General features: G+C 60.1%; 1 protein-coding gene across 6 annotated transcripts in view; it reads left to right on the forward strand.

Moving 5' to 3' along the window:
• Positions 1-24,585, forward strand: part of INPP5A (inositol polyphosphate-5-phosphatase A) — a 170,658-nt gene that overhangs the window by 67,444 nt on the left and 78,629 nt on the right. The window lies entirely within an intron of this gene.

The following is a 24,585-nucleotide window of genomic DNA, read 5'->3' on the forward strand; positions in this document are numbered from 1 at the left end:
GTGTCGGCCACATCCCGGCGCGGGCACGCCACACGCAGGCCGCCGCAGCCCCGTGCTCCCTCTGCCTTCCTGCCCTGGGCCAAGGGCCGCTGGCTCTCAGCCCGCCCTGGACAGAAGAACACTCTTCTCTTGACCCTCACGCTTCCCTGTGCTGGGACCCTGCTTCCTGCTTCTCCCATCAGGACTGGTTCAGATGGAGTCACGGCAGCTCTGATGGAAGCTGCATTGGTCTGGGGCGAGCGGAGGGCCGGGCACCGCGGAGGGGAGGGGACAGCAGCCGAACTCGCAGCCCTGGCAGTGGGAAGCACTCACAGTAAATGCGGAAGGCACTGCCGGGACATCACTGTGGGGTAGGGCGTCCAGGGGTCCGGTGTGCGCGTAACTGGAGCCCCAGGATGAGAGGGAGCAGGAGACGGCAGGCACCTAAAGAGTTGGCTGAAAGTTTTCAAAATTGGACGAAACGTGTGGGTGCGTAGAACCAGTTGTACGGCAAGGAGCGCGGCAGGGGTCAAGGGGCCCTGTGTACAGACGAGGGCGTCAGTCCCTGAAGAGGACATAACCGCGTGGGCTGCGCGTCCAGCGTCAGAGCTTGCACACGTGCACGGCCGCTGGCAGCTGGGAGGACAGAGCCGCGGCAAGCATGGGCTTCGACAGCGCCTCTCACCGACCGATGCTGCCCGCCAGCGTGACCCTGCTGCCCTTGGCGGGACGCCGATGGGAAGGGCAGCCGCAGAAGAGGCTCGTCCCATGCTGTGAGGCGTGGTCAAGGCCCGTGCCGGAGGGTGGACTGGGGAGGGTGGCTGCTAGCTTCCATCATGTTTCCCGAAGAACGCCTTTCAAAATGAAGGTCAAGGAGACTTGGATGAACAGACTTGCCGTGAACTTTCCCGGAAGGGCGCAGAGCAGCCCCTCGGGGTTCGGGCCATCCCGAGGGCCGCCTCTCTGAGGACTCTGCCTGTCCACGTGCTCTGGCCACTCTCACCCTGGCTGGGGGGTGGGGAGGTATCTCCGATCGTGTCCACGGGGGATGCTCACATGCGTGTGGAAATCTGGCCGAGACCATGCACGTGTGTTCTCTGACCACAGAGTCCTTAGAATAGAAGTAAACAGAAACGGTTATCTGGCAAATTCCCAAATGTTTGGAAACAAGCAACAAACTTGTAAATATCCCAGGCGCCAAAGAGATTTCCCAGAGCAAGTTAGAAAATATACAAAAGACGTATCAGAACCTTCAGGGTTTGTGTGCAGTGGCTTAGAGGGAACGGTTTACCATTAAAAGCTTTCTTTAAGAAATTTTAAAAGTAAGAACAAATTAACCCAGTGCAAGTAGAAAGAAGGAAATAACACAATAAGAGCAGCAATGAGACAGAAAATAGGGTAGAGAAAACCGGTGAAATCAAGTTGGTTCCTTAAACAGGTTATCGAGTCCGAGAAACCTCACCCAGCGAATCAGAACGGACGTGTTTGGGAAACGAGGCCACGGTCGTCGAGTCCGGGAGCCTCGCCCGGCTGAGCAAGGGGCCGCAGAGATCAGCGCGCGGTCAGCGGGGCTGACGGGGGTTAGCCGCTCCTCAGTGCACAGGCCCCGGGTCCTTGTGAAAAGGAAGTATCTTTCCAGAGAGGCCTGATGCCGGAAGCCGTCTGTCGGTCTCTGTCCCTCTCGCTCACGCTCGCCTACGGACGTTTTCTGTGTTTTCTTGTAACGCCCACCTTCCAGCCCTCCAAGGCCTGCTTTGTGCTACGGCCATGCCTGTGCTCGCATGACTGCCTTTCTCTCCCACCGGAGTGCCGGCCGGTGGAGAGAGGGGGGCAGGATGTTGGGGGTGCATCGGGGCCAAGAAACCTCCGTTTTGGTCTTGCCTCATCCTTTGAGATTTATCTCAAGGTGTCAGTCTGCAGCTGGCAGTGAAATGCAAAACCTGTATATGAGCACCCCCAAAACTCAGCAAACTCGTTGGAGAAATAACCACTCTTGCAGATAGTTGGGATTAAGCTCGGTCATCAAACATTATTTCGTAACCCAATTGGAAATAGTAGGAAATACCCGGAGTGGGAGGTTGTCACACCACAGAGCAGCCGCGTGACAGATGGAGTGGCACAGGGCCCTTGGGGAGGGGGACCCACCCGCAGCCCTCGCCCCGAGGAAGCGCAGAGGCTGGAGCCCATGCTCTCCCTGCTGGAGGACCTTGCCGTCCAGTTGGTGCACTGAAGTACTTCACGGTCGTGTCACGTCTAGTCTGTTCTTTGGTGGATAGGTTTTCACACTTAAAGTGTCTGAAGCCAGGGAGCACCCAACATCCGTGGCACTTTAGTCGAAATGGGCAGTGCTTTCCTCTCTCGGTCACAGATACAGAAATGTCACGTTAGCCGGAGACATGGCCGTGCTGCGTGGTGGGAGCCTCAGACCGGGCTGGAGAATGGCATCCGGCTGGGCGGGACTGGCCAGCACGGGGCCGCAGAAGGAGCCGCCGGAACACTGCCTCGGGTGTGGCTCAGGTCTGCGCCGCTGAGGCTGTGTCTGCAGGTGTCGCAGGACCGGATGGGGTCGGGGGGAGGGGCCGGGAGGCCTGGCCTGCCTGCAGCGGCTGTGGGCGCATGGCGGCCGGTCCTGGGGCGTCTGCACAGTGCTGCGGACCGGCTTTCCCTCGGGTGGGGGGGCGGTGCACAGTGGGGAGGTGGGGGCTCCCCTCCTGCGGCCGCAGTCCTGGGTGAGGTGTGCTGATGGCCCCCGGATAACTGGACAGCCGTGTTCAGCGGGTGGGGAACGGACGGTGGAGCTCTAGACGTTGGAGCGCATCCCAGAGTTGGCACAGAGGTCCGAGTGTGTGTGATCCTGCCTCGTGACCGTGATGCTGATGGTTGGCGATAAAATCCTGTTTGGCCCTGGGGCCCCTGGAGCACCTCTGTGCCCTTCCGTCGCCCCCCTCAGTGTGCCGTGGGCGGAACCATCGTTGCTGGGGCCTCCGGACGTCCTGGTCGAGGGGACCCTGCACCCCCAGGGTCCTGGGCAGGGCTGGGCTACACTGGCCAGCTGTGTGGCCACTCTCCCACCCCAGCCTGGTGGCCTCTGCCTGTCAGACGGAGGAAAATTTAATTTTTACAAGATTAATGGCATTGGAGCAGTATTTTTAGCTGAGTGTGGTTCAAATAATAGGCCATTAATTGAAAAAGGAAATTGAAATGAATTTATCTTGTACATAAATGCTGTCACAGGTATTAATAGGGATCAGAAAATAGTGGCCTGTTCCCAGAAAGAGGTTGAGCCTGAAGCTGCACCTGGTGTATGAACATGACCGTGGGGGTTTGCTCTGCACACAGAAGCGTGGGGGCTGTGGCCTGGAGTGGGGGGTTGGGCCTGGGGGTGGGCTCTGGGCCTGGGGTGGGTCTGAGCTTGGGGAGCTGCGGCCTGAGGGGGCCTCTGGGCCTGGGGGACTCAGCCTGGGGGGGGGGGGGGGGGGGGGGGGGGGGGGGGGTCCTGCCGACTGCGTCGGGAGCCACCAATGCCCCTGGTCACCAGAAGATGGCGCCAAAGCAGCATTTGGTGTCAAGCTTTTGGTTCAGGAGATGCTCACAGGGCTTTTTCTAGACTCAAATCGGCAATGATTACGTGAAGTTTGGTTTGCACCTAAGAGTCGTGCTGGGGGGCCACTTACTGATGAGGAGGCTGGTGTCATCCCAGCCCCCACTGGCTGCCCCCGGTGTGGTGGCCCGGTCGCCCGCCGGGTCACCTGCTTCCTGCTTCCCTGGAAGGTGGAGGCCGGAGGGCGGCTTCTTCATAGGGCTGCCAGGCCCTGTCCGTTTGCGGGAACTCACGGGGACATCCCTGAGGGCAGACTGAGGACCCTGGCCCAGGGCGTGGGCACAGCAGCACAGCCACGCGTGAGCTGGAGGGGTGGGCCGGGAGTGGGCGGGCTACGTCCGGTGCCCCAGGTGCCCTCAGGTCCTTCCCCCTGTGGCAGCGTCCAGGAGGCGGCCCTGCTGCGTCTAATTTCTGGCTGCCCACCTCCCTGAAGCCTGAACCCTGATCAGGTGCCGCCCTGCCCGGCCCAGCCCTGGAGTCGGCCCGCACGTCCCGGGAGGACCTGACCAAACGCCCCGCCGTCCTTCCTCTGGGGGAGGCCTTCTCCACGACAGAACGCCAGGCTCTTCAGTGTTCCGCCAGGCTTTCCGGTTTCCACATCCCAGTGAGCTTTTGTGTTTGCCCACAAAGAACCGAGACGCGCCAGTGCTGATCGCCAGCAGGTGTGAAGGCGCTCTCGTACTGGTCCCGCCACGCGGACAGAGCACGCCAGGTTGTGGGACAGAAGGTAGATGCTGACGGTGCTGTGGCCACTGCGCCAGGACCGGCCGGAGAGGAGACTCAGGAGCGCAGGTGTCCCTTCCAGCAGGACTGGACCCCTGTGCACCGGCCTCCCTGCCCCTGCTCCTGTGTCCCCGCCCAGGCACCAGGTGGCGAGGTGCGAGTGACCCGGAGCTCGTGCAGGGCGTCTGACCCGTCGTCACCGGGGACGCTGCAGCATCTGGGAGAGAAGCCAGCGGCCACCGCTCAGCGTGTCTGGCCAGGCCTCAGCGTCCACGGGATCCCTGGGGTGCCCACGCCTCACAGCACGTTCACAGCACGGGCCTCATGTCCCCGGGTCGTCCCTTCTTGTGGGCGGAGACTCTGTGGTGCCCGCCACGTGGGAGGAGGTGGCAGCCACCTTGCTGTGCGTCCTGCCCTCCGTGCGCTCCCCCTCCCCCACTGTACGCGGCCCCCTTCCCCCCCTCCCCTCCTTCCCGGGGCCTCTCTGTTCCCCCTGGCCCTGGAGGACCGGTCCCTGCCACATGCACCTCTGCCCTTTGCCAGCACCCCTATTCCCTGCCGAGGACATTGCCCACACACCCTCCACACGTCCCAGGATCTGTGTGGACAGGCGGGTATGTTCCGGGCTTATGACACATAAAGGTGACTCAAGGGCCTTCTCAGTTACAGGCGTGGACTCTGAGGTAGGTGGGGCGCTCCTCAGACTGCCGGCTTCCTGGGCCCCGGGCCCTCAGGTCCCCTTGCCCGCCACGTGGGAGGGACCTGACACCATCGGAATGACAGCCAGCACCCCCCGCCGCCAGGTGCGCCTGGGTCCCGAGTGCCCTGAAACGCTTCCCACATGAAGCCTTCCGGGATCTGCCTCTTGGGAAACTCCCCGTGACGTCACAGGCGCCCCACGGTTGGTCACAGTTGACTTCACAGCAGCCCAGGGCGCGGCCATTCGTGCCTTGACACTGAGGAAGTGCCCGGTGTAGTTTTCCAGGGCTTCCCAGTGTCTATTGATTGGAGACCCGATACCACAGGAATTGTGTCTCATTTCGCCGGAGGAACATAGAAAACACATCACTTACCACCGGAAAAGCCTGAACGTCGATAGGGGGACGTGAAGGGAACGGCTTTCCTATACTCTGGCTTCAGAAATGGCTAAATGAGGAAGAAATTGCCAATTTATTTTGGTATAATTTCCTCGTCTCGTTTCGCTGCAGGAACGGAGCGTCTGCCGTGCGTGTGCCGGGCAGGCCCCCCCCCGTTGTGTGAATTCAGGGCTTCTGGGCTGGGGAAGGCCCACAGAGGCACGGCCAGAGGCCACCCGTCCTCCCCTCACTGGGTGCCCTGTGAGGAGGAGGAGGAGGAGGAGGAGGAGGAGGAGGACAGAATGGGGTCACCTGGCTCCTGAGGCAGGATGCGCGGCGTCAGGGGCCATCCGAGGAGGTGCAGGCCGAGGTCGCGTTCCCCGGGGAGCCCTTCCGTTTCTGGGACAGGTGCTTCTAGAACGTGAGGCTGCAGGTGAGCGCGCTGGCTCAGCAGCTTTTCCTTGGGCAGCGTCGGCTCGGTGGCGGGCACGGACCGGGCCGTCCTCTCGGTGGAGAAGCCGGGGGCGACGGGCACCAAGCCCAGCCTGCGAGGCCCCTGCCGGCCTGCACGCTGCAGGCCCCGCGGAGCCTCTGGGGCCCGGGAGCCATGCGTGGCCGGTCAGCGCCAGCGGTGCACGTGTTGCGATCTGCAGGGCAGGTGCGGGTGGGCCCGAGGACGCCGTCCCTGCTGGCACTGGGCCGACGCCCGCACAGCCGGCAGCTGAAAGAGGGAAGCCGTGTCTGGGCGGGAGCCGTGAGCTCCTGTCAGGGTCTTACAAGCCGTGAGAGCTCCCAGGCGGTGGCGGCCGGAGCTGGGCAAGTGCCCTGGTGGCCTCCCGGCACGGAGAGCACGTGGAGTCCAGAGTCCGTGGAGAGCGCTTTTGTGACCGCAGGGCTGCCTTAGCACACGGAGGCTCCGACTTCTCCCTGAAGCTCTGAAAGTGGGGTTTCTTCTGGGCAGAGGGGTCTGGAGCCAGAGGCGTATCGTGTCCTTTAGCGCCCGGAACTCGGCATCGCCCAGAGGCCCCGGGCGGGTCTGTGGGCTGGGGAGCGGGCTTCCCGGGCTCTGAGCCCTTAGTGGGGAGACCCAGATGCCTCCGCTGCCTGCGGTGCCCCAGCCGGCTCGGCCAGCCAGTTCAGTTCCCGGAAGACGTGCACAGGTTGAGTTCCCTCCTGTGAGGCAAGAAGTGTGGTCCAAAGCAGCAGTTCACCGACAAGAGCTCTAGGGACACCATGGCATCCTGGGAGCGTGGCTTCGTGTGTGTGCAGACCTCCGGAGAGGGCTGTCAGGTGCCCTTTGCGGGCTCCCCTCCGGTGAGCACCCCCCTCCCTGGCCTGAAACCTTTGCTCGGCAAACCCATCCCATCCAGCCAGGTTCTCCTTCCCGGGAACGTGCAGTGGCTGCCTTACGAGTCCTCCCTTGTAGTCAGACCATGCAGCCTGAGGGCAGGCCCTGGTGCCCAGGAGGGCCCATCTGCCGGTTCATGCCTAAGAGGGGTTGGCCCCCACCAGGCTGGGAGTGCCCATGCCGATGGCTCCCCGTCCTGGGACACCGGGACTGCTCGTCACCAACAGACCAGGCTCCCTCTTACTTTCCTCTCTGTTCGGGGGGCTCCTTCCCCACCCCCGACCCCACGTTGTCTTTGGCAGTGCTGAGAGGAGGGTCCCCCACGGGGGAAGCACGGGCCGGGAGGGCTCGGTGCTGGCCTTGGACCCACTTTTCCGGGAGGTTCGGGGCCTTCATCAGTGGGGGCCTGCCTCCCATTTGCCCCAGATCTGCTGGAGGGCAAGGGGGGCTGCACCTGCTCTGTCCCTTCCCTCTGCTGCAGGCCCCTGCCTGCTCCCCGCTGTGGCCCCGGCCCTGCTGGCGGGAAGGCGTGCACTGGAGGAGGTGCCCTTCCACCTCCCCCGTGCTCCCCCCACGGTCGGCCCCCTTCTCCTGTGTCTGCTCTCCCGAGTAAGATTTTAGGGGAAATTTATGGAAAATTAATGGAGTTTACTGATGTTCTTTGATCTGAGGAAAGGAAAAGAAGGCAAATGCATTTGTGATGAGGGAACTAATCTGCTCCAGGAGAGGCCCCCCTCCCGTGGCTGCGCCCCGCCTCCGCGCCCCGCCTGTGGGGCCAGACAGGCCTGATGGAGTGTGAGGAACAAGATTGGTTTTCCGAGGGCACCGGGCCCTCCGCGCTCAGCTAAATCACGCTGTCTGCTCTGCTGGCGGTAACGACCCGCTCCCCTCGGCGGCACCTGCAGCCCCGCGGGACACGGTGATGTGCGGCCGGGCAGCGGCGGGGGCCCGAAGTGAAGGTGAAGCTGTCATATCGATCTTTTTAGCACTAAAATATGAGCCACTTTACTCCACTCCCCGCTGCTGTGATGTGAAAAATAATAACTCGGATCCAAATTAAAAATATTGATCTCTGGAAGGTGCTGAAAGTAAATAAACACCCCCCGAAGTTTTCGGGTCAGCCGAGAAACGGCCTCAGCAATAAATGTGTCGGCACGTCAGGGTCCAGGGTTCTTGATCTGTTTTTTCTTTGAATTGATTTTTCATTATTTACTTCCTAAAAGTGTTGAAATTTGGTCTTCCACTGTTAAATCCCAGTGTTTGGGCAAATTATTTCTTTGGGGCTTATGAGGTGCTTCTGATCCACTCACTCATTGATTGATTGATTTTTGACTCAATAAGCGTGCAGTCCCTGCCTTATTTAGGGCTTCTATCATAATTTTTTATACATTTGCGCTTGACTTTTTTATTTGCCTCTGACGGATGAGGTGGCATGGGGCTGTCGAGCAGGGTAGCACGGGTGCCACGAGGCTGACTTTACCCGGCTCTGTGCATTCTGAGGGGACGCTGGGTATGTCCTGGCACAGCAGATCCCCCGTCACCTCCGGAAACCCTTGTACCCAACAGGGCCCTGGCCTGTGGGTGCCCCAGCGGCCCGCGGCCGAGTGAAGTGCGGCGGGCAGGCGGGCGTCTCGGATGCTGCGGTTCTCGGTGGGCGTGGGGGGACCGTGTGCTTCTCGAGAAAAGGCTTTCAGGAGCCCCCAGAGCTCTGGCCGAGTCCCCAGGGCCACACAGCGTGGATCCGCGTGGCCCAGCGGGAGAATGGGAGAGGGAAGGACAGGGAAGATGGCAGGATGGCCATTCCCGTGCAGCTGTTTGTGGGGACAAAAACTTTGCTGGGAGGACTGAGGACTTGAAACCTGGCCCGTGATCGATGATAGCACGTCTTGCCGCCCCCAGAGTCAGGGTTCCCTGCAACCATTTCCCACTCTCCAGCGTCTGGAACGAGAAGCTGCTGGCCCTGGGGGCCCCCGGGCTGGACCCGGCAGCAGGGCCGCGGGAAGAAGGGGCCCTGGCCCTGGGACTCGGGATTCTGGCCCTCGCCGCCCCGGTCGGCACTTTGCACCCCCCACCACGTCCTCCTCCGGGAGGACCTGCTTGGCGGCCTGCTCGTGAGCCAAGCGACGCCACGGCCGGATGTTCTTTGCGCAAGCCGTCTCTTGCTGATGCTGCGTGGTGGCAGCAGGAGGCGTGGGGGGCCCGTGCCGGCGCCGGTCGATGCGCTCGACAAGGGCGTCGCGCAGCACCTGCGTGTAACCCGCGTTTGCCACTGGACGGAGGGGAGGCAGGGGCACACGGAGGCTCTTCTGCGTCTGCTCAGACTTGAACCCAGAGCACAGAGACTGCTTCCGTGCCTCACGCGGGGGCCTGGGGTTCCGACCGACTGAAGCCAGAACAGGTTCGGGAGGCCCACGGACGTTTCTGAGGGTGGCTGGTGCGCCGGCAGGAGAGAGGGACGGCCGCCAGCGGGGAGGGTGGGGGTCGTCGCCAAAGGAGCAAGGCTGGAGCCAGTCGGTCGGGGAAGGGCTGACCGCACTGTGGGATGGTGGGGGGGGGGGGGGCGCGCCTTGGGAACATCGCTCTGATCCGAGGTTTAGGGTGGGAGGCAGGGGGAGCCCCATCATCCTGAACACGTGACCAGCTCCCCTGGGACAGAGATGGCCACTCCCCAGCAGAGGGCTTGTCTCTGAGCGCCAGACATCTGTGAGCGTCCAGGCACGCAGTCCTGTTTTCTGACCGTAATCCCATCTCTGGCATTTCCCTTTGTTCTGGGCACCACGTCTGCCCCTGGAAGCCATGTTTCAGACGAGACACACATTCCAGAAGGATGGCGTGCCCTACGAGTGCACGCGGACGCTTACTGCGCCGAGTGCCAGAGTGCCGCCTCTCCGTCCCCTCCCCCCGGACCAGAGAGGGTGATGCAGGGCGGCGCACGGGCTCCCCTGCGGACAGGCCGGGCCAGGGTCTTGTCTGTGCCTCAGTTGATGCAGAGACAGCGAGTTGAGGCCGAAAGTTGGCCTCCTTCCCAAGAACCGGGATCTTCCGGCCTCGGCACCCGACTCCGTCGGGCTTCGCAGCATGAAGGTGACCCGAAGCCTTTCCGTCCGTCCCTCTGCGGGAGCGCGTCTGCAGGAGCGTGGGTGGGGTGCTCTGCGGGTGGGGTGCTCCGCGGGCGGGGCCGGTGCTGGTGGGTGGTCGCCCCCGACCTCGGGCCTGGGAGTCCACGCCGCAGGCTCACGGGCACAGGGAGGGTCTGCGGGGCAGCCCGGTCGTCACAGTCTACACACCAAGTACACACAATTCTAAGTCAAGAGCTGCCTCGGAAGAGTCCAGAGCCGGAGAGGCAAAGAACTGTGTGGCCGCAGCTCTGGGGGCTGGCCATGGGTGTCCAGCCGTGGAGCGTGTGCAGAGGTCCTGTGCCTCCGTGAGGAAGGCAGGGCGCTGGTCGGCGGCCTGGCTGACAAGCCCACGTGGCGTGCGTCCGCAGCACGGATTCAGAAAGCTGAGTTTTGCAGGATGGCCGTGCTCACACTCGGCCGGAATCCGAGCCTCAGCAGTGAGCGGAGCACTGAGCTCGGTCACCCGCACACCCTGGTCCGGCCCCTGCACCTCGGCAGGCGTGGCAGACACAGGACGGGGCTCGCCCTCTGCTGAGAGAGAACCCCCGGTGCGGGGGGGGTGAGGCTGGAGCCAGAGTGCTGAGAAGTGGGCTCGCCCGGTCGCCTCTGTGCCCGGGGGGGCCGGTCGGACCCTCGCTCCAGCGGACCAGCCTGTCCTCAGCCTGGTTGCATGGCGGGAACGGGGGAGAGAAGTCCAACACCCCCTCCCGCGGCCGGATGGGGCCCGGTGCCGATTGTGCCGGCAGAGGGCTGGCTCCATGCGGCACAGCACGCGGGTGTGACGCCTGACGGCTGCACACGACACCCGCCCGCTCCTTGTCCTCGAGCTCACAGGCTCCAGGGAGCGAGTGCGTGCACACGACACACGGCCGTGACCCGTAGCTGCCACGCGTGACCGTGTGTACTCGAGGGGCCGTCGGGGCCTCTGCCCACATGGAGCGCACAGGCTCGAGGGCACACGTACACGGATGTGCAGTTACCAGGTGTGGAGAGCGCCCCGGGGGCCTCGTGGGAACAGGAGTCACGAGCGGGCCGCTCCGAGGAGAACCTGGAAAGTGAGCGGGAGTGGCCACGGAAGGAAGCAGGGAACGCGTTCCAGGCTGGGCCCTTGGGTGCACAGAGGCCGCACGAGACGCGGGTCTGCACTTCCCGGGCCCCTTCGGGGGTGGCCTGCTGCCAGCGGGGGAGCACATGATCCCGCACAGCGCCCCACGGCCACGCCTTCCCCGGGCGGCCCGCACTGGGGCCCCGGCGAGGTGCGGGTATGAAGACCCAGCCGTGAGGCCCCGCAGGGCGGCCCTGAGGGAGGCCGGGGAGGGCCACGTTCTCACCAAAGGCGTGGGAGCCGCAGCGGCCCCCTCGTCCCAGGGCTGCGCTGGAGAGCAGATGACGGACGGGAGCGCTGTCCCCAAGCCCTGGCATACCGGAAGCTCCCGTCCGCGATCCCCGCGGGCCAGTCTGTGAGCAGGGAAAAGTGAGTGTATCTGATAACGTCAGATCTGAAAAAAGATCTTGTCCCCAGCACCCTTTGTCAAGAAGTGCCATCGGGAGATACCGTACCCCACAAAGTGGGCGCGTGATCCAGGAAACAGGGAGCAGGGGTTCGAACGTAGCAGCGCCCGGAGGGTGCGTACCGGAGAGTTCACGCGTGCATCTGGGTCACCTCCGCCATGACCGAAAGTCCGCGGAGGGCTTTGCCCTGTTTCTTGGACACGATGCCCTCTCCGTCCGGCTCTGGAAACACCAGCATGTGCTCCTGTGTGTGAGGCCCGAGCCCCAGCTCCCAGGGAGTCCTCAGGTCGGGTGAAGGCAGAGCTCAGGAGGAGGACCACGCACCAGGCATGTGAGCAGTTGTGAAGCTGGTTCCGTTTCTGAGAGGATTCTCCCAGGAGGTGTCGGCGATTGTCTGATGTGCTGAGACGTACCGAGATGAGAGGAGCGGGTGTGGGGGAATTGCGGTGACACGTGCAAGGGACTCGGATGACACAAAGAGAACCCAGTCGTGAACCGCAGGAGAAACAAGCGGCTGTCGGAGAGAGGAAAGGCCGCCGTAATGCTCTCCCGTTACGAAGAACGTTTCTACGGTCGTGGTGACATAAATACTGATTATCAGTTCAAGTAAAAATGTGGTTGTACCCAGAGGGTAGGGATCAGAAGTGCACGTGCGTGACATGTGAGTGCACAGGAAACCAGGGCAAGGGATTAAGTCTTCATCTTCCAGAGTGGAAAAGTCAATAATGTTGAAAACTAGAAAGTCAAGAAGTAGCAATACAAGTTTTAGTGAGATGGAGGTAAATACCAAAAGAAAACAAGTAAAAGAAAGTAATTTTCTCTTAGGAAGAGAAAATCGAAATGATCAGGGCGCTGCTGGTTTTTCATAATAAACCTTGCAAAACTGATTTTTTTTTAACCAAAGAAAAAACAATTTTAATTTTTTTGTGGAAGAAACAACTTAGAGGGCAGAGATTCCTTCTCTTCACGGTGACCCCAAAGAAGAACTTGCATGGGGAGGGGAGCTGAAGACAGGGAGGAGGCATGTGGATCTGTGCATTGGTGCCCTGAGCGGCTGTATACGTGGGCGGAGGGGTTCACTCCTCTGAGCCGAGGCCGTCACAAAGATTGGCTGAACCCTGGTGACCTTTGGAGTATCAGGCAAAGGATTTGAAGATTAGATGGTCAATGGGAAACCAGTGCAGTTTGGGGGAAGGAGGTGAGGTTATCAGGGCTACGGAAAGACAGAGAAGGGTAGGTAGATTGTTCCAAAGTTAAAAGATCTATCAGATCTGCCTTTGAAGCTCTTGTTGAAGTCAAGTGGTCTCTCTCTAAGCTCGAACCATCCAGGGGGCGTGCCCTAGTGAACACCAGAGAGAAATGGAACCAAACCTGGCAGGTGGAAGACAGTGCAGATCTCGGTATCTCAGCTTTGTGAGGAAGCCAGACACAACAGGCCAGGCCTAGAGCAAAGCCTGCATTGCCCCCTACATAGGCCTTTTCACTCCAGCCAGATCACAGTGTGCTCCCAAATGCGTGTCTGCCCCTTTGTGCTATATTTCTGAAAACACAGTCCAGAGCTGAGTAGAAATGGTGTGAGACTGAAGGTCAGCTTTACTGAATTAACTGCAGTGAAACTAATGAGGACAGTATCTCCTTCAGGAGAAGAAAAATATGGGGTGAAGTGCTTCCACCAGTAGTCAGAAGGGATTGACTAACATAAAAGTATTTTGTTTACATTTTAAGAATCTAGTCGTGTAGTTATGGCTTTATATAAGCTGTCAACTCACAAACAATTCAGTTGGAATTTGAAATTTAAATAATGTTACCATGTATAATAGTATCAAAATATAAAATATTTAGGAATAAACTTGGCCAAAGATACGCAAGACCTGTGTACTGAACACTGCAACACATCTCTGAGAGAAGTTAAAGAAAATCTAAATAAGTGGAGAGATGTACTATGTTCATGGATTGGAAGGCAGTACTATTTAGGTAGCATTTCTCCTCGCACTGATGTTAAGATTCAGTGTGATACCAGTCAAAATCTGAACAGACCGTTTTTTGGTGGAAACCGGTCCTAAAATTTATGTGGACATACAAAGGATTTAGATTAGCCACAACGAGGATTTAACACTATCTGATTAGGACTTACTATAAATCTGCAGTCATCAAGACAGAGTAGCATTGGCGTAAAACCAGATGAACACATCATGGACCAGAGTAGAGAACTTAGGAATAGACCCTCCACTGGACTTGACAGGGGGTCGGGCAACTCACGGGGGCGGGGTTGGGTGGGGTCATCTTTTCACAGATGGCACCGTCGTCACATTTAGATGGCCGTGTGCAAAAAGTCAGCCTTTATTTCAAAGCTTAACTCTGAACAGATCACAGACCTGGTTAGTATCAGAACTGAAACTATGAACTCCTGCAAGAACACGTAAGAGAAAATCTTAGTGACCTCAGCTTTGATAAAGATTCCTTAAATGTGACACAGAAAGCACAAACTATTATGAATGAAAGTTAATCTATTGTAGTTCATCAAAATGGAAAACACACGCCCTTCAAAAGATACAAGAATAGGCAGTTCACAGCCAGAGAGGAAATATTTGCAAATTATATCCGACAAAGGAATTTTATCTAGAGTACTGTATCTCATAAAGAGCTCTTACAGCTTAGTGCTAACCAGACAACGGAATTTTTGAATGATCTGAAGAGACACTTCACCAAATAAGCTCTGTAAACGGCAAATAATCACATGAAAAGTACTTAACACCAGCCGTTTCCAGAGCAAAAGGCCGAACGCCATGTTCCTCAGAGATCACAGACTTTCTGCTGTTGGATGGAACGACAACACAGTGCTGGTGAGGGCGCGGAGGAACTGGGCCCTCAGGGGTGGCTGAGGTGGAGATGTGGACCCGCACAACCACGTGGGAGAACACTGGCAGTTTCTTAGAAAGTGAAAACCCACTGACCGTGTGTCCCGGGCGCTCCGATCCCAGGAGTCTTCCTGAGAGAGTGGAGGAGCCTGTCCAGCCAGGACGGTACCTACGTGTTCAGGGCGTCCCGACCGTGAGCATCCAGGCGATGGGCAAGCTGGAGTCCTGCTCCACCGTCGAGGGAACGGGCCGCGTGTCGCGGGTTTCCCGCAGGATTCCATTTCATAGGATGTTCTTGAAAATGCACGCTAATCTGTGATGGCAGAAGGCAAATCAGGGGTTTCCTGGGACGGGGTCCCCGGGAGCAGTGGCCGCGCTGGCATTCCTGACTCCCGTGACGGCTGCATGGGTGTGTGCGTGCCTCCGGCCCCCTCCGCGTGCACACAGCCCGTGCGGATTCCTGAGTGCTAGGCGTCCATCGGTAACTGCGGTAACTAGTCGTGTGGTGAATGGCTGAGCAATCAGACCTCAAAGCGTTTAACTGAGAAGGGAAACACGTCCGTCACCAGCCGACTTCGTGTACCAGGTGCGCAGATCGCCGTGTGTCTTACGGGTCAGGACACGCGTCGTTCCACAAGAAGGAACAGCAGAGTGTGACTTACTGTCACCGTCACACTCACGCTGAAGAGATACCGTCGATGTGAAATTAACAGAGCGTTCTTCAGACCAAATGAAGCTGTGCTGGTTTTGAACCTAAGAGTAACTTTAGTCTACGTTGTGTCTGTGCTCTGGGCAGAAGGGGTGCCGTCTTGTGGCTCATAGTTGTCCAGTCGATTTGCAGATGTGTTATGTGCCTGAAATGGGGCCATTTCTACGATTATGAGCCGTTGCATTTTTTCGTATGTTGTGTCCCATCTCGAGTTCAGATCCGCAGGTTCCAGATTCTCCGTGGAGCTTCTTCCTTTGTTCCACCCACGCCTCCTCAGTGGCAGTCACCTCGTTCAACGTCTGGCCTCCCTCCTGACCGTGAGAGCTTTTTGGCCTGGAGGTGTGCCGTCTGCCGCAAGTGTCCCTCGAGGCCCAGCACACACAGTGTGCATCTCTGTTGGCCGGGCTCCTGCGCCCCCGTCCGGGTGGGTGGTCCCAGCCGTGGCCCTGCCCCGTGTGTCCGGGAGCCGTGCCTCCCGGGAGACGGCCGGGCTTTGCTGGTACCGAAAACAATCTCCTTCGGGAGCGTGACACGGAGGGCGCTGGCCGGCAGACCCGGGGGCGCACACAGCAGGTGTCAGTGAGAGCACGCCCCACATCGGGCGGTCTGGACCCGGGGCTGGGCCGGGTGCTAAGGGGGCACCGGTGGGCCCACTCTGAAGACAGGGAGGTCGCACGTGGGCCTGTGTGAGCGCCGGCACCTGCTCCTCAGCCCGTCTGCACACGCCGCGGCCCGCAGTGGCTCCATCTCTGCGAGGAGCGGGTCTGCCGGGGGGCAGGGTGTGAGGAGGGACAGCCACCCCACGCGGCAGCCACGTGGCGTAAAGAGGGTCTCCCTCTCCCCCCGCAGGCTGCTCACGCAGCTGCCGTGGCCTCGCCTGTCCTCGCCGTCCACGGGGGTCACGGAGGCACCGCACACGATTCCCCGGCCCTCTGCCCAGAGCCCCGGCTGGGCCAGTTCTGAGCGTGGCAGCCGATACGTCTTGCTTCCCTCCCGCCCCCACGGGGGCTCCCCTGGGTCCCCTGCCCGTCCGAGCGGCCCCTTCCTCCGTGCGAGTCGGGCTCTCCCTGGTGGGAATCCAGAACGGGCGCCTCGCGGCCGGCCGATCCATCAGGCGCAGACAGGCGTGATCGAGGGCCGTGTCACTCGCAGCCCAGGAAACAAATACGCCGCTCGAAACGTATTGGTGAACAAACTGAAAAATTGTAAAGCTCTTAAGGACTTTCCTGCTTGTTAGCATTTTTTGACAGAAAATCAGTGAAGCAGTGAACATAAAAAAATAGTCACGGTTGATTCACAGTCTGGCTTGTTGTTCTGCTCATTTGGCCTCGAGCGACATTTCACTCCGGGAGTCCTCCGCTGCGGGGCACTTCCGCGCGGTCCCCGGCCCTGGCCTCCCTGGACGTCCGTGTTCAGCACCCCAAAGGGGACAAAAGGAAAACCGGTGCAGAGGTTTTCCCAGAAGCCCAGCGGCACTGCCGAGAGCCGATGCCCAGGTCACAGGTGGACCGAGAGTCCAGGGGGCGGGTCATGAGGGTCGCGCCCCGGGGGTCACACCCCGGCAGAGTCGCAGGACCCAGGGAGGAGAGAGGGGCTCGACTGCGCCTGTGCTCCGGGCTTTCCCAGGGGATGTCTCGGATTCGTTCTGCACAGGCAGGTGGACATCCTGACCAGCCTTCTGGGCTGACGGTCCCTGCGCTTCCCGTGACCGGTCAGGGCGGCAGAGCGCCCGGCGGAGTGGGGTGGCCGGGCTCCTCTCACAGCCCCGTCCCGAGGGGAGCGAGGAGTGTGTTTTCCCGAGAGAGGTCGCGGCCTCCCTGTGCCAGGCTGCCCGCGCGCGGTGGCATTCGGCCCGCCGAGGGCCATTGGCCTGGGTCGTGGCGGTCGTGGCCCGTGGTGGCCTTGTGGGCCTGTCTCTGGTGGCCTGTCGGTGAATCCCCCGGCCCACGTGTGCGGACAGACGTGGTGGGGCGGGCTTATCGTCGGCAGGGCGTGTGCTCGGCAGGCCTGCTACGTGGATCTGTGTCTGTTAGACTTGCTCCCACACTGCAGTCCACGCCGCCTCCTGTCCGCTGTGTTAGACACACGTGTCGGCTTGAAGGAGGGGCCAGTGCTGGCGCCCGTGTGGGTCCCACGTCCCTCTGCTGTGGGGGGCGGGGGGGCGGCTGTCAGGCTGGCGCCCCCATCGGGCCCCTCGCGGCCCAGGTGCTGAGTCTCTGCCTGCGGCCGCCCCAGGTGGTGGCGGCCGGTGGGGCCGGGCCACGCGGGCTCCAGCGAATCCCCGGGACGGGCCCCTTGTGCACCAGGCGCCTCGGACAAGAGGAAATGAAAAGCCGGCTTTAGACACCGCGTGGTGTTCCTTGTGGGTTTTCCAGTGTTTTCAAAACAGGCTGACGAGGCAGCACCTGTTTCCCGTCAGCTGGGATGCGTCCTCCCAGAGAGCGCATCCTGAGACCGCACGCGCCTCTCGATTTCGGGCAAACTGCCCCCTTAGTAGGTGCATGAAAGTACCCTGACAGTCGGCTCTTCCCCCGCTTTCCCCTCTAGCTCGCGTCTGCTACCTTTCAGGAGAGGACCTGATCCTTAATTGTCACAAAGAAACGTAGCATTGAGATCTGGGGTCTCCTGCCTGGGAGGGAAGAGTCCTAACCGTGCCGTTCCCTTACGTTTGCCGTAAAATCAGGTCATTGCACGCCTGTTGTCAGTCGCCGTTCCTGTCCGCGTCGTGATCGCTTGTCAGCGCCTCGTGAGGCCCTGTCTGGTTCCTCATCCGTGGACACGGGAAATGGTTCACACTCAGGGCTGTCGGTGTGTCCGGTGCCCAGAGTGCGGCCTGCACGCTGCTCGCACGTGCATGCGGCTCACACGGGAGGCAGGTGGCGGCTGAGGCCTCGTCGGTGCGCACGGGGCCCGGTGCAGCCCTGCCGGCCGCAGACCACGCTCCTCCGCGGAACACGTGGCGTCCGGACCCGCGCGCCGCACCCAGAACCCGTCGCATCACCGAGAACAGGGGAGTGAAAGGCGGTCGGCCGGCGGCCCCGGCGCCTCGGGCCTCTCTGCGGCCGCTCCGGGTCACCTTCTGGAGGGGAGCGGGTCCGCGACCGTCCGGGGAGACCCCGAGGGATCGGCCGCGCGGCGCGTCCACATCCGTCACATGGAAATTGTTACGCTTTGCTCTTCGTCCTGAAATTAATGTTGGCTTGTCAATTTTTATTGCCCATCTGACGGATGAGGCCCCGCGCTTGCCGCCGCCCCTCGGAGCAGCCCGGCGAGCGCCGTGCCGCGGGCCGTGCGCGGAGCTCAGGCGGAGCCCCGGTCCCGCAGCCTGGCGGCCGAGGGGGGGCCGCCCCGGCTCACTTTCTGTCTCCGCTCGCCCACCCCACCCCGCCGCCGACCGCACGCGCCAGAGGCCGCTTTCCCAGCGGGGGCCGGGCCCGCCGAGGTCTTGTCGGGGGCTGCCGCGGCTCTCTGTAGGTCCTCGTGAGGCCCGCTAATGTAATGACGTGGCCGCTGTCCTCTCGGGCTCCGGACGGCGGACGCTTGCACGGAGCCGCAGCCCCTCTCGGGGTAGAGCTGCGCTGTTTAATTTAATAAATGATTTAATAAATGGCGGCTGTATCCAACCGCCGTAATTATTTAAAGGGCTTTCGAAAGAGAGAGAACAAATCAAATCAGACCATAACTGCTGTATCTCATTCCCGAGCTAAGTGTGTTTTTAGAAATGTGGGCCTTGTTTTGAGTCTCCTCCCAGTTTTCATCTGTTATCACAATAATTGAGTTTGTAGCCGGAATTAAATTTATCAAATTGCGTTATCCTCTTTAGAAATTGGATAGGTACCCTGGCGGGGCGAGGCAGAAGTTAATCCGCTTTGCTAAAGCCTCCAGTGGCACCACGCAGCAGGATTGAGGAGGCTCAAAGATCTTCCTGTCACCCTGGACACGATGTAATTTCTCCTCAATCCCTTGTGCAAATAATGACATTTGAATCGAGCATTAACAGGCTTAATTACTTTAAAATTGTCATTTTAATTTACACTGATATAGTATTGATCATACAAGCAGAGATTAAGCTGTTCAGCGGAGCGGATGATGGGGAATTAAACATTAAAGGGTCCTCGAGGGGCCGCGTGCCGCCCGGCGAGAGCCGGAAGAGGGATGGTATTTCTCGGTAATGAACTGGCGGCATGCGGGGACATGAATCTTGGGCTCTTGGAAAAGGGGAAATAATGGGGTTTGGGAAGCGTTTGCAGGTTATTCATTCGCTGCCATGCACCAATTCTCCAGTGATTCATCCGCCTCACCAACATTTATTTATCCAGCAAATTCCGAGCTTTGACCTTTTTGCTAAGTACATTGAACATAAGTTTGAGTGCAGATTTTTCAGGTGTAACTTTTGTAAGTATTTGTTATTTTTCCTTATTTCTAGGCAACATCAGACGAAATTACTCAGTTTCTCTAACGTACTGGCGTCGGTGGGGGCCAGCCGTGTGCGGGGAGCGGTGGCGGGGGGGAGGGCTGCCAGGCGCCCGCGGCCACACCCCTCCTTCACTCTTGCAAATCCCAGGTTGACGTTTTGCCAGGCCCTTCTTTAGACAGAATGACAGGGGGACCTCACATTTTCGCCCCTCTCGAGGTGGCCTTCAGGTTCTCCGCAATCACCATGCGAAGCGGCACCCCGCCCACAGCGTGTGCATGCGCCACCTTCTCGGGAAGCACGTGTGACGCGCTCCTGGCTCACATCAGAGCGCGTCGGATCTCTCAGCCTCAAACCGTTTTACTCTGTAGAACTTACGTAATAAAAACTCAGGTGATTGATTTCATAGCTCGACAGGGAATGATGAAATTCCTGAATCACTGTCCATAATGGCTTTATTTTACATGGCGGCTGGAGATTTAATTAAAACACGATCAGGGAAATGAAAAAAGAGTCATACCTGTCCCCAAGTGAAACGTGGGTTTGCACAGGGAGCTTAGACGGGTTTGCCCGTCATTTCTCTTTGATGTGACTTCAAAGCTTGTTGCCCGTTGTCCTTACTCCTTGAATAGCTCAGCGGTCCTCAGTGCTCACGACTTCAGTTTGGCTGGTTTCTGTTCTCCTTTAAAACCAGCTGTGCTCTCACACACCTGCACCAAGCCTCACTGGCACTGGGCACCTGCCCTTTGTCAAGGTTTTCTACGAACCTGACCGTGACCCCCCCCCCCCGCGACAGCCAGCGGCCGCGAGCTACGGGACGGCCCGGGGCTGGTGCGTGGTCCTGGGTGGTGGGCAGCTGGCGAGCACGGGAGTGGGCGCCCCGCTGCCTGAGGTGGACACGAGGGAAAACACAACTGCACGTTTTTCTTAACCTTGCAGTTTTAGACCTGCCAGCACATCCTCACAGACGATGAGAGGGAGCCTCAGTGACGTCTGTTTTATAAACTGGAAGTAGCAGTGCCCAAGGAGGACACTTCTGGGGTCAGATGACCGTGCTCTGTCTGGCTCGGCCTTTGCCATAGAAGCAGGGAGAGAACGACGGCCGGCTGCTCTCAGTGTCGTTGCCGTGACGGTGACCGGGGAGCGTGTGAGGCCCGGCCCGTGTGGCTGGCACCCGGCTTTGCCACGGAGTGAGCGTGGGCCTCAGGGCGCTTGGGAGACCAGCATCACAGGGAAGGCAGGTTTCGTTGCTTGAGTCGTTGGCCTTGACTTCTAGGACAGCTTTGTGCTGGCACCTCTCCCCACTGTACGTGGGCACGTGGTGCACGGTGGCATTTTGGCATGTTGTGTGGACCACGCTCCTCGTCGGGCATGGTTCCTGGTATGACCTGCTGCGTTTACGGACCGCATGTCAGGCTCATGTGGCTGGTCTCCACGTGGGAGGGACTGCCCTCCGTGTCCCCGAGCACCGTGGCCCCTTCCTGTCTGCACAGCCCTGGAACTTGTGGTGTCGTGCCCCTGTTGCTGTCCCGGCGATGCCCGGCCATCCCTCTGGCCTCTCCGGCCCTGACCCTGAGCCCCGCTGAGTGTCTAGACCCCCGTCCACAAAGCCCCAGGCTCCTGAGCCCCTTCCCTCTTCCTCCCCGATTGTCTTCTGCCCGCCCTGGGCCTCGGGGCCTCCGTGTCCCCTGGCAGCACCGCCCCCGTGCGTCAGACCCTCTCACCACATTGAGAGAGGGGGCATGCGGGCCCCCCCCCCCCCCCGCCGGTTTTTTTTTCCCCCCGGGATTTTTTTGGGGGGGGGGGTGGCCCGGGCCCCCCGGCCCCCAAAGGGGGGGGGCGGGGGGGGGGGGGGGGGGGGGTCCCAGGTCACCTGTGCCTCACAGGTGCCTCACGCTGGCAGTTGTGAATGACCTCACCTCAGACTGGCTTTCTAGAGGGTTCCGGCAGATGCTCCCTGCCCCCGCCTGTCAGGTTTTCCCTTTGTGCAGATTCTCCCGACAGCAGACTCGTGCCAGCACGTCCGTCTTTTTATGGGGGAACCTCCTGGCAGGGCACACCTGCCCTCAGGCTCATGGTCCTTTTCCTTTTTAAGGAAAACGATAGGTATTTGTGTGGTTGGGCAGCAGCACCCGACGGAGGAGGTGTGCACGGGGCCGGCAGTGGGGGTCACTCCTCCGTGGGCTTTGTCAGCAAGCCTCACTGACATCAAGGCCATGAGTGGTGGATAGCTCTTCCCATCAGGGCGGCCGTGATTTGGCCTCAAAAGGGCCTTTCAGATTGTGGGGAGCGTCAGCGGCCGGCTGGCCGGCCCGTGATGTGAAATATGGGTTGCACCGGAGCTGGTCCTTCACCCCCTCTTCCTGGGGGGACCCCGGGGGCACGGGGGGCCGGTGCCCAGTGGCCTCTCCCTGAACGAGGGGACGCCGTCAGACTCACCCAGGGGGATTTAGAAGGTGTGAGCAGTGAGGCCCCTGCCTCTGTGCTGTGGAAGCAGAAAGCCCCCCCCCCCCCCCCGCCGCCTTGGCTGGCGTGCCCCTCCCTGCCATGCCCTGCATTCTGGGGTCAGCCAGGCCATATTTGAGGCCGTCCTGTCCTCCTGCAGCGGGCTGAGGGCACTGGGGGCAAGAGGAAATAGTTAACGATAGCACCCAATAGGAACGATAGTTGGCCTTGAATGGTCACAGCACCGTCACAGCGTGCGTGTTACATGAACCACCCGCGAGGGCTCCTGGCAACCCTGGAGAGCAGGTGCCGGGGTTGTCTTCCCGTGTCAGGTACACAGCCGCCCGCTGACTGACGGAGGCCCCCAAACCCGGGAGAGGAACTTGCTCACCCAGGAAGGGGCCCCGGTGGAAGAAGGTGGGGTGACGGTCAGGGTCGTGCGTGTTGACCTGGAGGGCCTTCGGGGAAATGCCGGCTTAGGGACCCGCGTCCCAGAGGCTGAGTCGGCGGACCCCCAAAGTAGGGCTGCAGGAGGAGAGCTGTGTGTCGCAGCGGCTTTTCTCACAGACCCTGGTATGTGTATGGGGTCTCCCGTGACCTTCACGGAGAAAGAATTGGATGATTAGTCCTATTTACAGAAGGGGCGACTGAGGCTATCCTGACACGTTTGCCCCAGTCACATCGCTAAAACCGCAGAGACGCAGAAGGGATGGGGTGGACGTGACTGGACACGGAAGGTGCGAGGCCTGACACACTGAGGTTAGAGCCTGAGGACAAAGCTAGGAGATGAACAAGAAGTCATTTTTGAAGAGGTAATAAATGACAGTTCTCCAGTGTGAAAGACCTCAACACACAAACTCAGGAATCCCGGGGACCCCGACAGACCACAGTGAGGCCGAGCAAAGCCACAGACGCAGAGGATGTTTCAGAGGCCGCGCGGGGAGGGGGTGGGCTGCCTTCACGGGGCAGCGGTTAGCCCGAGGGCAGCAGCCGCCGAGCACCTGTCGGGAGAGAGAGTGACACGGACAGGTTCGCTCGGGTGCAGCCGTGAGGACTCTGTCACCGGCAGACCCACATCGAGGACATTCTTCGCGCAGAGACGCGGACCGAGGAGGGCGCGGGGCGCATGTGCTCGTGGTGGGAAGTGAAGCGTCCGACACCCCCCGGGCTTCGTGCCGCAGGGACCGGTGACAGTGACCGGACCGTGAGGCTGTGGGAGGACACGGCCCACTCAGAATGCTGCTGTGTAGCATTTCCGCCTACAGGGACCCACTGACTTACTTGATTCCGAAGTAGATGGTGTTCCCAGTGTAATGGAAATTTAAAAATCAATTAAGTCTTTTTAGTAGCGTTTTGTCTGCCCCAAGCCTCCCCGCGGCAGAAGGAATTCTGTAAACAGCTTGTGTTTGGTGCCAGTCATCTCTTCAAGTGCACTGGACTTCAATTATCCTCTGTCCGTCACGCGCATAACGGATTTCTCCACGTTTGTGAGGGTGAAATTGTAATTGAAAAGCTAATGATTTCTGTAAGAGGAAAGATAAAAGAGCTGTTTTGATTATGGTGCAAATGCTCCACATAATTTAATTGGCATAAAAGTGTATTGATTTAGTTTTGTAATCACGTAGACATGAAAAAAATGACTTAGTAAATCTCGTAATTAAAACTGGTTATTTTAAGATATTTTTCTTTGCTCGTTATTGAAACTCAGTTTGCAAAACGCATGTTACCGAGAAGTGCATCCGTATCGCAGACGAATCTCGTTTGGAGGGGAAAATACCGAGGCGAGGCAAATTGAAGCATGCCCTGGGGTGCTTGCAAAGGGGCTCCATGGTCACTGTCGCCCACGGCTCACGGCAGGAGCTCTGTCACGTAGGCGGACTTCCCGGCCCGCCCTCCCTTCCTCCCAAATAAAGACCGTGTGAGCAACTGACCGGCTTTTCCCGCCCGTTGTGCGGCATTAGTTGGTGAAATACAGTAAGTCAGGTGTGAGTCAGTAGGGTTTCGGTTTTGGAAGGCAAGGTCTGAACGTGCTCAGCGGCTGGCGACTGTCCTGTGGGAAGGAGCCCCCGAGGCCTGACCGCGTCCCCAGAGCACTCCGGGGGTGTCCTGCGGGTGCACCGCCACCACGGCCCGCCGCGTCCAGGCAGCGGGAGGACGCAGGACGTGGCGGGTGGGCTCGTCCTCCCTGGGCCAACGCTTTAACGGTTCCCTGCAGCTGCGGCCAGTCTCTGGCCCCCTTGCTTCCTGGAGCGCCGCACTCCCCACGCTTAGCGGTGGGGTCCCCGTCCGTGCGGCCACCGTGAGGAGTCTCGAGTGTCGGCCGTTCGAGGTGGCTGTGCACAGCGCCGCTGGCCTCTGCGGGTGGAGGCGGGGGGCCAGTCCCCGTGCCCTCCACCTGCCTGGCCCCGCAGCTGCCCCTTCCTCCCCACTCACCTCCGAGATACCACCCGCCCCCGTCCCGTCCTGCTCCCGGGCCTCTGGCTCTACTCCCTCCTCGGCAAGCTCGGCACCCAGGCCATCGGCCGTCCACGTTGTCCGCCTACATTTGCATCGGCTCCCAGACCTCTGTCCTGGACCCCAGGCCCAGACGTCCAGTCTCCTTCTCAGTCTGCCTGTGGAGTCTCACAGCCGCGTCAAGCTGGACGCCTTTTCTCCGGAGCGCCGGTCTCAGGCGCCTGGCCCGGCTTCCATGGCAGAAGCCCCAGGTGTTGTCCCGGAGCCCCCCACGCACGTGCCGCCGTGCCAGACATCCTGTGGACGGAGCCCCTGTGGTCAGAGGCTGATCCTTTGTGTGAAGCACC

Source organism: Panthera uncia, chromosome D2 (genome assembly GCF_023721935.1).
Source record: "Panthera uncia isolate 11264 chromosome D2, Puncia_PCG_1.0, whole genome shotgun sequence".
Taxonomy (NCBI): domain Eukaryota; kingdom Metazoa; phylum Chordata; class Mammalia; order Carnivora; family Felidae; genus Panthera; species Panthera uncia.